General features: G+C 40.6%; 1 protein-coding gene and 1 non-coding gene across 2 annotated transcripts in view; one reads left to right on the top strand and one right to left on the bottom strand.

Annotated features, from left to right (window-relative positions):
• The window catches only part of LOC112722901 (pentatricopeptide repeat-containing protein At4g16835, mitochondrial-like), a 46,098-nt gene that overhangs the window by 6,046 nt on the left and 24,683 nt on the right, over positions 1 to 15,369 (top strand). The gene's annotated exons all lie outside the window — the stretch shown is intronic.
• Positions 8,073 to 8,180, bottom strand: LOC112765631 (small nucleolar RNA R71). Its single transcript, XR_003183854.1, has one exon. It is a non-coding gene; the product is annotated as a small nucleolar RNA R71 (small nucleolar RNA).

The raw sequence follows: 15,369 nt of genomic DNA, 5'->3' as shown, positions 1-15,369 counted from the left end.
TAGTTAGTAAAGGACCACATTCTGAAGATGATGGAGCAGAGGGAGAGGCAAAAGCAGCGGAGAGGCGGAGGGAGAGGAGGGATGGTAGTAGAGTGTGGAAAGCAATAGTTGTGGAGTAAATCAGCTACTACAAATTTATTAACAGTGGTATTATGCTTAAATTTGGACGATGTGTTCAAGATACCTGGTGCATCATTTCGATAGTTGAAATTGTTGAAATGAGGTATGTGGTTGAAGAAATTTGCTACATAATTACAGTTTTATTTTGTGTATTTTTCTTCTTTTTGGTTTTGATTTGTGAGTTTCACTACAAGAACTACGTTAGAAATTATTGGATTTACCGTCAGATTTGACACAACCATTACCGGCAGTTTTACCATTGGAACGGTTAGTTTGACAGTTTTATCGGGTTGTTAGCGATATCGTCAGAATGGAGAAACCGTCCAAAAATCTAACAATAACAGATGGTACAAATTCAATTTAAAATGGCGCGTCTTTTACCATCAGATTTTGACCTAAGATTTTCTTTCCTAGACATGTTAATTGTTTAAGTTTTATGCGAGACTTACTTTTCCTAAGATAGTGTTTTAGGACAGAAGTGGAAGAAAATTGCCTAGTGGCACGTTCACAAAACCCTTGTTTACTAGAAAATTGCGGAGTAATAAGGGAATGCACACTAGAACAACTAGGATTTCATGTTTGCTTGAATATTTGCTTGTTTTAATATATGGTTGAAATTGTCTAAACTGAGGAATTTTTTGGTGGAAGTATCTGAGTTAAGGAAAAACTCTGCCGAATTTTAGTTAAATTTGTGTAAACACATATTTTATTTGTAGAATGTGAAAACTATATTTGGTGGAGGTCGCTAATTGTAGCCGAAACTCTATCAAAATAAAAAAATAATAATTAAGTCGTGTTGTTGGTTGAATTCTAAGTTGTTTATGGAATATGATTCCAAGTAATTATTTGTGGATGTATGATAGATATAACAGGCAATGAGGGAAGAGAAATAAAACCTAAGTTCTTTGAGAGGGTTAATCAGTTTGTTGCTTATGTATTCAACATGGAACCTTATAGGTTTCAAGGGGTATCTAGGTCTCCATGATATAAGTGTTAGCCGACTAAGTGGCTAGGGGATTCGGATATAATCTTATACCTTTATCATAATGGGTTCAAGGATGGGCGTTGGGTGTCGACTGAACACATAGAAGTTGATGAGTAAGGAATCAATCGGTCTGCACTTATTGCGAATATGCCTGAGGGTCGATCATGGATGGGTTAATTTGATAAGAGAAACAAATATGGAAGACATGAATTAATAGGATAACCAAGATAGATACAATAATATGGTCTTTGATGTAGTTGGGGTTCAAGCTATGAAAAGTGTCGAGGAAGAGCCTAACTCGGATGCAGCTAGATTTTATCATCTGTTAGAGTCTGTCGCACAACCATTGTTTGAGGGTTGTGTTCACTCTAAGTTGTTTGCTTATGTACGAATGATGAGTATTAAATCTGAGTCAAACCACACCCAAGAGTCATTTGATAAGTGAGCCGCCAACCAGTACTAGACGAAACTATTGGAATCTTCTGTAACCATTATAAGACAAAGAAGCTAATTTTGAAACTAGGATGCAGAACTCACTGTTTGTAAATTTTGCTAGTGGTACACGAAATCGTGATACACAACTTTGTGTAGCTGACCAGCAAGTGTACTGGGTCGTCCAAGTAATACCTTACGTGAGTAAAGGTCGATCCCACAGAGATTGTCGGCTTGAAGAAAGCTATGGTCATCTTGTAAATATCAGTCAGGCGGATTCAAATGGTTATGGGATTTTGATAATTAAAAGAATGAAATAGAACATAAAATAGGATAGAAATACTTATGCAAAATTTCAGATAAGCGTATGAAGATACTTTGTTCCCTCTGAGCCTCTGCTTTTCTATTGCCTTCATCCAATCGTTCATACTCCTTTCCATGGCAAGCTGTATGTAGGTGGATCACCGTTGTCAATGGCTACCATCCATCCTCTCAGTAAAAATGGTCCTCTACGATTTTTTGCATGGCTAATCAGCTGTCGATTTTCGATCGTGTCAGAATAAGATCCATTGATCCTTTTGCACACTGTCACTGCGCCCCACAGTTGTGAGTTTGAAGCTCGTCACAGTCATCCCATCCCAGATCCTACTCGGAATACCACAGACAAGGTTTAGACTTTCCGGATCTCAAGAATGCCGCCCATTTGATTCTAGCTTATACCACGAAGACTTTGATTGCACGAAATGAAAGCTCTGTTGTCAGGAGAGGCAACCATGCATCGTGAACCAGGAGGCCAAGAGATATACACTCAAGCTCTCGCAGATAGAACGGAAGTGGTTGTCAGGCACACGTTCATAAGGAAGGATGATGATGAGTGTCACGGATCATCACATCCATCAGGTTAAAGTACGAGTGAATATCTTAGAACAAGAATAAGCGTGAATTGAATAGAAGAATAATAGTACTTTGCATTAATTCATGAGAAACATTAGAGCTCCACACCTTAATCTATGATGTGTAAAAACTCCACTGTTGAAAATACATAAGAACAAGGTCTAGGCATGGCCATCCCAAATAGCATGAAACAAATGAAAAAGGGTTCAAAGACCTGATCCCAAGATCAAAGATGATCAAAAGATCACAGATGATCAAAAATATGAAAATACAATAGTAAAAGGTCCTATTTATAATGAACTAGTGACCTAGGATTTACAGAAATAAGTAAATGATGCCGAAATCTACTTCTGGGGCCCACTTGGTGTGTGCTTGGGCTGAGTATTGAAGCTTTCACATGCATAGGCTTTTCTTGAAGTTAAACGCCAGCTCTGGTGCCAGTTTGGAGAACTTTTCACTAACATCTAAAAATCTCTCACAAAGATAAGTGAGTTTTTTAGGGAATTGTGTGCTATGTAACACCCTACCATACAGAGTCTTATGCTTAAGTCATAATTCAAAGATGGCAAGGTATTACGACCTCAAAAATAAAAGTTTAGTACATATAGTAGTATGAATGATTGATTATAACTAGGAGCCTTTGTAGAAAAAGGGTAAACAAAAAACCGCAACTCGAAAGCGCAACACTCCGATCGATAACGTAACGAACAAGGATAACCAACGCGTGATTATATATATATAAAGGAGTGTCAAAAACAGGAATATCAAGACTCAAGATCCGGCTGCGAAGATAACCGGTCCGAGCATAACAATATATACATATGATAGAAATAAGGAAAACCCCAAAGGAAACCCAAAGGGACACAAATACATAAAACCTATTCTCCAAAATCTCCCATAAGAGGAGTCATCACAGTTTGTATTATTCAATGGAGATAAAAGTATCTAAGCAAAACGTATAAACCAAAACATAGCCCCGAGGACAAAGGATCTTCGCAATTACAGAAGTCTCCAGCATGCCTCAACGGGAAACATCACGTCCTGCATCTGAAAACCACAAAATCCGCATGGGTGAGAACCAGAGGTCCCCAGCATGGTAACAGCTTCCACATATATAATACATAATAATGGAGGAAAGTCGAAGGCAATCCTAGAACTTCCTCCAAATAATATCAAAGCTTATAAACAAGCTAAACCATAAAGGGCATCTGACTAAAGATACTTCAGTCTAACTAATACTTCCCTTTCCAATTCCTTCAAACCTCCCAACCACCAGCAGGATATAATGTAGCAAACACAATTATATCAAACAAGAAATGTACAAATAGGAACAAGTAAGACATTTAGACAATTAGCAAGTTATATGCAGTCAAATAGGCAATCTTAAACAATTCATATAGTATGCATATGATGAATGCCTGTCCCTAGTGGCTGATGATATCATCTGTCGGTTATAGAGCCAACCCGACAAGTCCTGGTAGCTAACCATTGGACTGTCCCTCTCTCATGCATTCCCAACTCGAGTTATACTCGTCATAAACTTGATCATAATCATGATCTATATCCATCACCCTCACTGGTGAATATTTACGGGGGCGAGCTCATTGATGAGCGGATAATTTGTATACTTTTTGGCATTGTTTTTAGTATGTTTTTAGTATGATCTAGTTAGTTTTTAGTATATTTTTATTAGTTTTTAGTTAAAATTCACTTTTCTGGACTTTACTATTAGTTTGTGTGTTTTTCTGTGATTTCAGGTATTTTCTGGCTGAAATTGAGGGACTTGAGCAAAAATCTGATTCAGAGACCAAAAAGGACTACAGATGCTGTTGGATTCTGACCTCCCTGCACTCGAAGTGGATTTTCTGGAGCTACAGAAGCCCAATTGGCGCGCTCTCAACGGCGTTGGAAAGTAGACATCCTGGGCTTTCCAGCAATATATGATAGTTCATACTTTGCCCAAGATTTGATGGCCCAAACCGGCGTTCAAAGTCACCCTCAGAAATCCCAGCGTTAAACGCTGGAACTGGCACCCAAATGGGAGTTAAACGCCCAAACTGGCACTAAAGCTGGCGTTTAACTCCAAGAAGAGTCTCTGCACGAAAAATGCTTCATTGCTCAGCCCAAGCACACACCAAGTGGGCCCGGAAGAGGATTTTTATGTCATTTACTCATTTCTGTACACCTTAGGCTACTAGTTTTCTATATATAGGACCTTTGACTATTGTATTAAAAATCTTTTGATCACTTTAGATCTCTAGATCATCTTTGGACATTTTAGTTCTTAGATCATTGGGAGGCTGGCCATTCGGCCATGCCTAGACCTTATGCTTATGTATTTTCAACGGTGGAGTTTCTACACACCATAGATTAAGGTGTGGAGCTCTGCTGTACCTCGAGTATTAATGCAATTACTATTGTTCTTCCATTCAATTCCGCTTATTCTTTATCCAAGATATCACTTGTTCTTCAACTTGATGAATGTGATGATCCGTGACACTCATCATCATTCTCACCCATGAACAAGGTGACTGACAACCACTCTTGTTCTACAAGCGATCAAGGCTCTAGTGAATATCTCTTGGATTCTTTAACCGGAATCTTCGTGGTATAGGCGAGAACTGATGGCAGCATTCAAGAGAATCCGGAAGGTCTAACCTTGTCTGTGGTATTCTGAGTAGGATTCAATGACTGAATGACTGTGACGTGCTTCAAACTCCTGAGGGCGGGGCGTTAGTGACAGACGCAAAAGAATCACTGGATTCTATTCCGGCCTGATTGAGAACCGACAGATGAATTCCGCTATGCTGTGACAGAGCATATGCAATCGCTTTCACTGAGAGGATGGGAGGTAGCCACTGACAACGGTGAAACCCTTGCTTAAGCTTGCCATGGAAAGGAGTAAGAAGGATTGGATGAAGACAGTAGGAAAGCAGAGAGACGGAAGGGAAGGCATCTTCATGCGCTTATCTGAAGTTCCTACCAATGAATTACATAAGTATCTCTATCTTATTGTTATTTTCGTTCATCATCATATCAATTGAGTTTGCCTGACTAAGATTTACAAGATGACCATAGCTTGCTTCAATACTAACAATCTCCGTGGGATCGACCCTTACTCGCGTAAGGTTTATTACTTGGACGACCCAGTGCACTTGCTGGTTAGTTGTGCGAAGTTGTGTAATGCCATGGTATTGAACTACCAAGTTTTTGGGGTTCATGACCGGGGATTATGAGAGTTGTGAAAAAGTATTGTTCACAATTTCGCGCACCAAGTTTTTGGCGCCGTTGCCGGGGATTGTTCAAGTTTTGAGCAAGCTTTTGGTAACATCAGTGCCAAGATCCGGCAACAACACCAAGTTTTTGGCGCCGTTGCCGGGGATTGTTCAAGTTTTGAGCAAGCTTTTGGTAACATCAGTGCCAAGATCCGGCAACAACACCAAGTTTTTGGCGTTATTGCCAGGGATTGTTCATGTTTGGACAACTGACGGTTCATCTTGTTGCTTAGATTAGGTATTTATTTATTTTTTTTCTTTTTTTCGAAATTCTTGAAGATGAGTTCTAGAGTTTCATGATGATTTGTTGAAATCTGGCTGGCTGAGAAGCCATGTCTAATTTCATTGGACCGAGGTTTCAACTTATCACCACAAAAGCTTGTTGATTTTTATCAATCTTGCTTTTGGAGCAATGATCTGCTAAGGCTTGGCTGGCCTCTGGCCATGTCTAGTGTTTTGGACCGAAGCTCTCTATGAAAGCTTGGCTGGCTGTGAAGCCATGTCTAATTCCTAGACCGGAGTCTTAGACTAGCATTGCACTGATTCCTGGAATTCTCATTAAGAATTTTGATACCTTTTTCCACTTGATTTTCGAAAAACACAAAAAAAAAAAATTAAAAAAATCATAAAATCCAAAAATATTTCTTGTTTGAGTCTAGTGTCTCATCATAAGTTTGGTGTCAATTGCATGCATTCATTCATGTATCTTGGTGATCTTCAAGATGTTCTTGATGATTTACTTGCTCTGATCTTTGAATTCAATTGACTTGATTGTTTTGTGTGTCTCATATGCATTTTCATTTTGTTAATGTCAGTAGTATACAAACTGCTAAGTTTGGTATCTTGCATGCATTGTTATTTGATTCTTGTTGCATTTTGGTTTGTCCTTATTATTAAAAATCCAAAAATATTTTTAATTTGTGTCTTTTCATGTCAATAATACAGAGAATTGAAGATTCAGAACATACAGCAGAGGAATTGCACAGAAAAAGCTGGGCGTTCAAAACGCCCAGTGAAGAAGGACAGACTGGCGTTTAAACGCCAGCCAGGGTACCTGGTTGGGCGTTTAACGCCCAAAAGGGTAGCATTTTGGGCATTAAACGCCAGAATGGATACCATTCTGGGCGTTTAACGCCAGGATGGCTAGAAGGGAAGATTTTGTTTTCAAATCAAATTTTTTTTTAAGTTTTCAAAATCTTTTCAAAATCAAATCTTTTTCAAATCAATTTTCCAATCAAATCTTCTTCAAAACCAATTTCTTTCCATTTTTTAAGATACTTACTATCAATCAATGATTTGATTCAACATTTCAAGTATGTTACCTTTTCTGTTGAGAAAGGTTTAATGTTTGAATCATATCTTTTCTTGTTAGTCAAGTTTTTTTTTAATTTTCAAATCAAATCTTTTTAAAATGTTTTTCAAATCATATCTTCTCAATCACATTTTTTTAATCAATCATATCTTCTTAACCACATCTTTTTCAAAATAGTTTTCAATCAAATCTTTTTGATTTCTAATTTCAAAATCTTTTTCAAAAATCACTTGATTTCTTTTCCATTTTCATTTTCGAAAATTAAGTAATGTTTTTTTCAAAAATGTTTTCAAAATTTTTCACTTAATTTTCGAAAATTACTTCCCTCCTTCTCACATCCTTCTATTTATGGACTAACACTATCCCTTAATGCAAAATTCGAACTCCATCTCCTTTGTTAAGTTCGAATTTTTCACTTCTGTCTTCTACTCTTCTTTTCCTCTGACACCTAAAGGAATCTCTATACTGTGACATAGAGGATTCCACATTTTCTTGTTCCCTTCTCTTTCTTATGAGCAGGAGCAAAGACAAAGGCATTCTTGTTGAGGCTGATCCTGAACCTGAAAGGACCTTGAAGAGAAAGCTAAGAGAAGCCAAAGCACAACTCTCTTTAGAGCACCTGAACGAATTCTTCAAGGAAGAAGAACTCATGGCAGCCGAAAACAACAACAATGCCAACAATGCAAGGAAGGTGCTGGGTGACTTTACTGCACCTACTCCCGACTTCTATGGGAGAAGCATCTCTATCCCTGCCATTGGAGCAAACAACTTTGAGCTTAAGCCTCAATTAGTTTCTCTAATGCAACAGAATTGCAAGTTCCATGGACTTCCATTGGAAGATCCTCATCAGTTTTTAGCTGAGTTCTTGCAAATCTGTGACACAGTCAAGACTAATGGGGTTGACCCTGAGGTCTACAGACTGATGCTATTCCCTTTTGCTGTAAGAGACAGAGCTAGAACATGGTTGGACTCTCAACCTAAAGAAAGCCTGGACTCTTGGGAAAAGCTAGTCAATGCCTTCTTGGCAAAGTTCTTTCCACCTCAAAAATTGAGTAAGCTTAGAGTGGAAGTCCAAACCTTCAGACAGAAGGAAGGAGAATCCCTCTATGAAGCTTGGGAAAGATACAAACAATTAATCAGAAAATGTCCTTTTGATATGCTTTCTGAATGGAGCATCATAGGTATTTTCTATGATGGTCTCTCTGAACTGTCCAAGATGTCTTTGGATAGCTCTTCTGGAGGATCTCTTCATTTGAAGAAGACGCCTACTGAAGCTCAAGAACTGATTGAAATGGTTGCAAATAACCAATTCATGTACACTTCTGAAAGAAATCCTGTGAACAATGGGACTAGTCAGAAGAAAGGAGTTCTTGAGATTGACACTCTGAATGCCATTTTGGCTCAGAACAAAATATTGACCCAACAAGTCAATATGATTTCTCAAAGTCTGTCTGGAATGCAAAATGCACCAAGCAGTACTAAGGAAGCTTCATCTGAGGAAGAAGCTTATGATCCTGAGAACCCTTCAATAGAAGAGGTGAATTACATGGGAGAACCCTATGGAAACACCTACAATCCTTCATGGAGGAATCATCCAAATCTTTCATGGAAGGATCAACAGAGACCTCAACAAGGTTTCAATAACAATAATGGTGGAAGAAACAGGTTTAGCAATAGCAAACCTTTTCCATCATCTTCTCAGCAACAGACAGAGAGCTCTAAGCAGAATACCTCTGACTTAGCAACCATGGTCTCTGATCTGATCAAAACCACTCAAAGTTTCATGACTGAAACAAGGTCCTCCATTAGAAATTTGGAGGGACAAGTGGGTCAGCTAAGCAAGAAAATTACTGAACTCCCTCCTAGTACTCTCCCAAGCAATACTGAAGAAAATCCAAAAGGAGAGTGCAAGGCCATCAACATGGCCGAATTCTGGGAGGAAGAAAAGGCAGTGAACGCCACTGAGGAAGACCTCACTGGACGTCCACTGGCCTCCAATGAGTTCCCCAATGAGGAACCATGGGAATCTGAGGCTCAGACTGAGACCATAGAGATTCCATTGAACTTACTTCTGCCATTCATGAGCTCTGATGAGTATTCCTCCTCTGAAGAGGATGAGTATGTCACTGAGGAGCAAGTTGCTAAATACCTTGGAGCAATCATGAAGCTAAATGACAAGTTATTTGGAAATGAGACTTGGGAGGATGAACCTCCTTTGCTCACCAAAGAACTGGATGACTTGTCTAGGCAGAAATTGCCTCAAAAGAGACAGGATCCTGGGAAGTTTTCTATACCTTGTACCATAGGCACCATGACCTTCAAGAAGGCCTTGTGTGACTTAGGGTCAAGTGTAAACCTCATGCCCATCTCTGTAATGGAGAAATTAGGGATCTTTGAGGTGCAAGCTGCAAAAATCTCACTTGAGATGGCAGACAACTCAAGAAAACAAGCCCATGGACTTGTAGAGGGTGTTCTGGTTAAAGTTGAAAACCATTACATCCCTACTGATTTTATAGTCCTAGAGACTGGGAAGTGCATGGATGAATCCATCATCCTTGGCAGACCCTTCCTAGCCACAGCAAAGGCTGTGATTGATGTTGATAGAGGAGAGTTGATCATTCAAGTGAATGAAGAATCCTTGGTGTTTAAAGCCCAAGGATATCCCTCTGTCATCATGGAGAGGAAGCATGAAGAGCTTCTCTCAAAACAGAGCCAAACAGAGCCCCCACAGTCAAACTCTAAGTTTGGTATTGGGAGGCCACAACCAAACTCTAAGTTTGGTGTTGAACCCCCACATTCAAACTCTAAGTTTGGTGTTGGGAGGTTCCAACACGGTTCTGAGCATTTCTGAGGCTCCATGAGAGTCCTCTGTCAAGCTAGTGACAATAAAGAAGCGCTTGTTGGGAGGCAACCCAATGTTTTATAATTAACTATTTTCTTTTGTTATTTTATCTTTTTTGTAGGTTGATGATCATAAGAAGTCACAAAAACAATGGAAAAAGCAAAAACAGAATGAAAAACAGGAAGAAAAACAGCACACCCTGGAGGATGCACCCACTGGCGTTTAAACGCCAGTGAGGTTAGCTGGTGGGCGTTTAACGCCCAGTCTGGCACCATTCTGGGCGTTTAACGCCAGAAAGGGGCACCAGACTGGCGTTAAACGCCAGAAAGGGGCAAGATGCTGGCGTTAAACGCCAGAAATGGGCACCAGCCCGGTGTTTAACGCTAGAATTGGCTCAAAACGTGTTTTTGAGTGCCATTTGGTGCAGGGATGACTTTTCCTTGACACCTCAGGATCTGTGGACCCCACAGGATCCCCACCTAGCCTACCACTCTCTCTCTTCTTCACCAATCACCTCAACACCTCTTCCCCAAAAACCCCTCACCTATCAAATCCCATCTTTCTCTTCACCACTCACATCCATCCTTCATAAAACCCCACCTACCTCACCATTCAAATTCAAACCACTTTCCCACCCAAACCCACCCTCAAATGGCCGAACATCTCTCTCCCCCTCTCCTATATAAACCCTCCTTCACTCCTTCATTTTCGCACACCTTAAACACTACTTCTTCTCCCTTTTGGCCGAACACAAAGCCCTCTCCATCTCCTCCATTTCTTCTTCTTCTACTCTCTTCTTTCTTCTTTTGCTCGAGGACGAGCAAACATTTTAAGTTTGGTGTGGTAAAAGCATTGCTTTTAGTTTTTCCATAACCATTTATGGCATCCAAGGCCGGAGAAACCTCTAGAAAGAGGAAAGGGAAGGCAAAAGCTTCCACCTCCGAGTCATGGGAGATGGAGAGATTCATCTCAAGGGTGCATCAAGACCATTTCTATGAAGTTGTGGCCTTGAAGAAGGTGATCCCCGAGGTCCCTTTTTCACTCAAAAAGGGTGAATATCCGGAGATCCGACATGAGATCCGAAGAAGAGGTTGGGAAGTTCTTACCAACCCCATTCAACAAGTCGGAATCTTGATGGTTCAAGAGTTCTATGCCAATGCATGGATCACCAAGAACCATGACCAAAGTGTGAACCCGAATCCAAAGAATTATCTTACTATGGTTCGGGGGAAATACTTGGATTTTAGTCCGGAGAGTGTGAGGGTGGCGTTCAACTTGCCTGTGATGCAAGGAGATGAACATCCTTACACTAGAAGGGTCAACTTTGATCAAAGGTTGGACCAAGTCCTCACAGTCATATGTGAAGAGGGTGCCCAATGGAAGAGAGATTCAAGAGGAAAGCCGGTTCAATTAAGAAGGCATGACCTCAAGCCCGTGGCTAGAGGATGGTTAGAGTTCATACAACGCTCAATCATTCCCACTAGCAACCGGTCCGAAGTTACCATAGACCGGGCTATCATGATCCATAGCATCATGATTGGAGAAGAAATAGAGGTTCATGAGGTTATAGCCCAAGAACTCTATAAGGTGGCGGACAAGTCCTCTACCTTGGCAAGGTTAGCCTTTCCTCATCTCATTTGTCACCTCTGTTATTCAGTGGGAGTTGACATAGAGGGAGACACCCCCATTGAGGAGGACAAGCCCATCACTAAAAAAAGGATGGAGCACACAAGAGATCCCACTCATCATGAGATCCCTGAGATTCCTCAAGGGATGCACTTTCCTCCACAAGACTATTGGGAGCAATTGAACACCTCCCTAGGAGAATTGAGTTCCAACATGGGACAACTAAGGGTGGAGCATCAAGAACACTCCATCATCCTTCATGAGATTAGAGAAGATCAAAGAATCATGAGGGAGGAGCAACAAAGACAAGGAAGAGACATTGAGGAGCTCAAGCACTCCATAGGATCTTCAAGAGCAAGAAAGAGCCGCCATCACTAAGGTGGACCCGTTCCTTGATTTCCTTGTTCTTTATTCTTCTGTTTTTCGAATTTTATGCTTATGTTTATCCATGTTTGTGTCTTGTGATCATTAGTGTCTTAGTGTCTATGCCTTAAAGTTATGAATGTCCTATGAATCCATCACCTTTCTTAAATAAAAATGGGCTTAATTGATAAAAGAAAGAATTGCATGAATTTTGAATTTTATAACAGTTAATTATTTTGATGTGGTGGCAATATTTTTGTTCTCTGAATGTATGCTTAAACAGTGCATATGTATCTTGAATTTGTGGTTCATGAATGTTGGCTCTTGAAAGAATGATGAAAAAGGAGACATGTTACTGAGGATCTGAAAAATCATCAAAATGATTCTTGAAGCAAGAAAAAAAAAAGAAAGCATTTTTATTCAAAAAAAAAATCGAAAAAAAAATAGAAAGAAATAAAGAGTTGTGATCCAAGGCAAATAAGAGTGTGCTTAAGAACCCTGGACACCTCTAATTGGGGACTTTAGCAAAGCTGAGTCACAATCTGAAAAGGTTCACCCAATTATGTGTCTGTGGCATGTATGTATCCGGTGGTAATACTGGAAGACAGAGTGCTTTGGGCCACAGCCAAGACTCAATAAGTAGCTTTGATCAAGAATCATCATACTTTACTAGGAGAATCATTAACACTATCTGGACTCTGAGTTCCTAAAGAAGCCAACCATTCTGAATTTCAAAGGATAGAGTGAGATGCCAAAACTATTCAGAGGCAAAAAGCTAAAAGCCCCGCTCATCTAATTAATACTGATCTTCATAGATGTTTTTGGAATTCATTGCATATTCTCTTCTTTTTATCTTATTTGATTTTCAGTTGCTTGGGGACAAGCAACAATTTAAGTTTGGTGTTGTGATGAGCGGATAATTTGTATACTTTTTGGCATTGTTTTTAGTATGTTTTTAGTATGATCTAGTTAGTTTTTAGTATATTTTTATTAGTTTTTAGTTAAAATTCACTTTTCTGGACTTTACTATTAGTTTGTGTGTTTTTCTGTGATTTCAGGTATTTTCTGGCTGAAATTGAGGGACCTGAGCAAAAATCTGATTCAGAGACCAAAAAGGACTGCAGATGCTGTTGGACTCTGACCTCCCTGCACTCGAAGTGGATTTTCTGGAACTACAGAAGCCCAATTGGCGCGCTCTCAACGGCGTTGGAAAGTAGACATCATGGGCTTTCCAGCAATATATGATAGTCCATACTTTGCCCAAGATTTGATGGCCCAAACCGGCGTTCAAAGTCACCCTCAGAAATCCCAGCGTTAAACGCTGGAACTGGCACCCAAATGGGAGTTAAACGCCCAAACTGGCACTAAAGCTGGCGTTTAACTCCAAGAAGAGTCTCTGCACGAAAAATGCTTCATTGCTCAGCCCAAGCACACACCAAGTGGGCCCGGAAGAGGATTTTTATGTCATTTACTCATTTCTGTACACCTTAGGCTACTAGTTTTCTATATATAGGACCTTTGACTATTGTATTAAAAATCTTTTGATCACTTTAGATCTCTAGATCATCTTTGGACATTTTAGTTCTTAGATCATTGGGAGGCTGGCCATTCGGCCATGCCTAGACCTTATGCTTATGTATTTTCAACGGTGGAGTTTCTACACACCATAGATTAAGGTGTGGAGCTCTGCTGTACCTCGAGTATTAATGCAATTACTATTGTTCTTCCATTCAATTCCGCTTGTTCTTTATCCAAGATATCACTTGTTCTTCAACTTGATGAATGTGATGATCCGTGACACTCATCATCATTCTCACCCATGAACAAGGTGACTGACAACCACTCTTGTTCTACAAGCGATCAAGGCTCTAGTGAATATCTCTTGGATTCTTTAACCGGAATCTTCGTGGTATAGGCGAGAACTGATGGCAGCATTCAAGAGAATCCGGAAGGTCTAACCTTGTCTGTGGTATTCTGAGTAGGATTCAATGACTGAATGACTGTGACGTGCTTCAAACTCCTGAGGGCGGGGCGTTAGTGACAGATGCAAAAGAATCACTGGATTCTATTCCGGCCTGATTGAGAACCGACAGATGAATTCCGCTATGCTGTGACAGAGCATATGCAATCGCTTTCACTGAGAGGATGGGAGGTAGCCACTGACAACGGTGAAACCCTTGCTTAAGCTTGCCATGGAAAGGAGTAAGAAGGATTGGATGAAGACAGTAGGAAAGCAGAGAGACGGAAGGGAAGGCATCTTCATGCGCTTATCTGAAGTTCCTACCAATGAATTACATAAGTATCTCTATCTTATTGTTATTTTCGTTCATCATCATATCAATTGAGTTTGCCTGACTAAGATTTACAAGATGACCATAGCTTGCTTCAATACTAACAATCTCCGTGGGATCGACCCTTACTCGCGTAAGGTTTATTACTTGGACGACCCAGTGCACTTGCTGGTTAGTTGTGCGAAGTTGTGTAATGCCATGGTATTGAACTACCAAGTTTTTGGGGTTCATGACCGGGGATTATGAGAGTTGTGAAAAAGTATTGTTCACAATTTCGCGCACCACTCATCCGGGTCTTTCACAGTGCCCGGCCACACTTATGACATAGGGTCAAAAGAGTATCAAGTCTCAACTTGGAGCACGTGGTGGCTAGCCACTGCTACTGCCCAAGGAAACTCGTATCTCCGATAGTGGAAGTGCAAATCACAATTATCAATAATTCAGCATAAACATGCATGAATTCTCATCCATGGATCAACATCCATATCAGCCATTCCGGCTCACGGTTAAATCCATAACCAGCCAATATCCATAGCATACACAGCTATTCCGGCTCACGGTTCAATCCAGAACCAGCCAATATCCATAGCATACACAGCTATTCCGGCTCACGGTTCAATCCAAAACCAGCCAATTCATAAACAATTACGGCCCTTCGGCCAATGGCATAACAAGCACTTCCACCACCATCCTCCACATCTCACATAATCATCAATGATCCTCATTGATTATTCATTTCCCTTGCTTCACTCGCAAGTTACCACATCCACTAGCGCCTTCTCTCATAGCTAGTCATATCATAATGATTTAAGATATAAGTGGTGAGATTCGGAGGCTTAGAAGTATGAAATTTGGCTTTTAAAACTCAAAAATCAACTTTGGGATGAAAACAGGTCCACGCGTACGCGCACTCCACGCGCACGCGCGGATGGCCTCAAAAACTTCATCGACGCGCAAGCGTCAAGCACGCTAACGCGTGGATTAAAAACTTGCCAATCGACGCGTACGCGTCAACCACGCGTACGCGTGGGTGTTCTCGTGCCCCAGGCACAACACTGGCACAGTTCTGGCATAACTCTCTGGAAAATGGCTGGGCATTGGGTGCAGCACCATCGGCGCGCCCGCGCATATCACGCTCACGCGTGGATGGCATTTTCGGGAAGAACGGCGCGCACGCGCCAAGTGCGCCCACGCGCAAGGGGTCATTCTGCTAAAAATTTTCTAAGTTA

Source organism: Arachis hypogaea, chromosome 2 (genome assembly GCF_003086295.3).
Source record: "Arachis hypogaea cultivar Tifrunner chromosome 2, arahy.Tifrunner.gnm2.J5K5, whole genome shotgun sequence".
NCBI classification, from domain to species: domain Eukaryota; kingdom Viridiplantae; phylum Streptophyta; class Magnoliopsida; order Fabales; family Fabaceae; genus Arachis; species Arachis hypogaea.
This window is presented reverse-complemented; position numbering and strand designations above follow the sequence as displayed.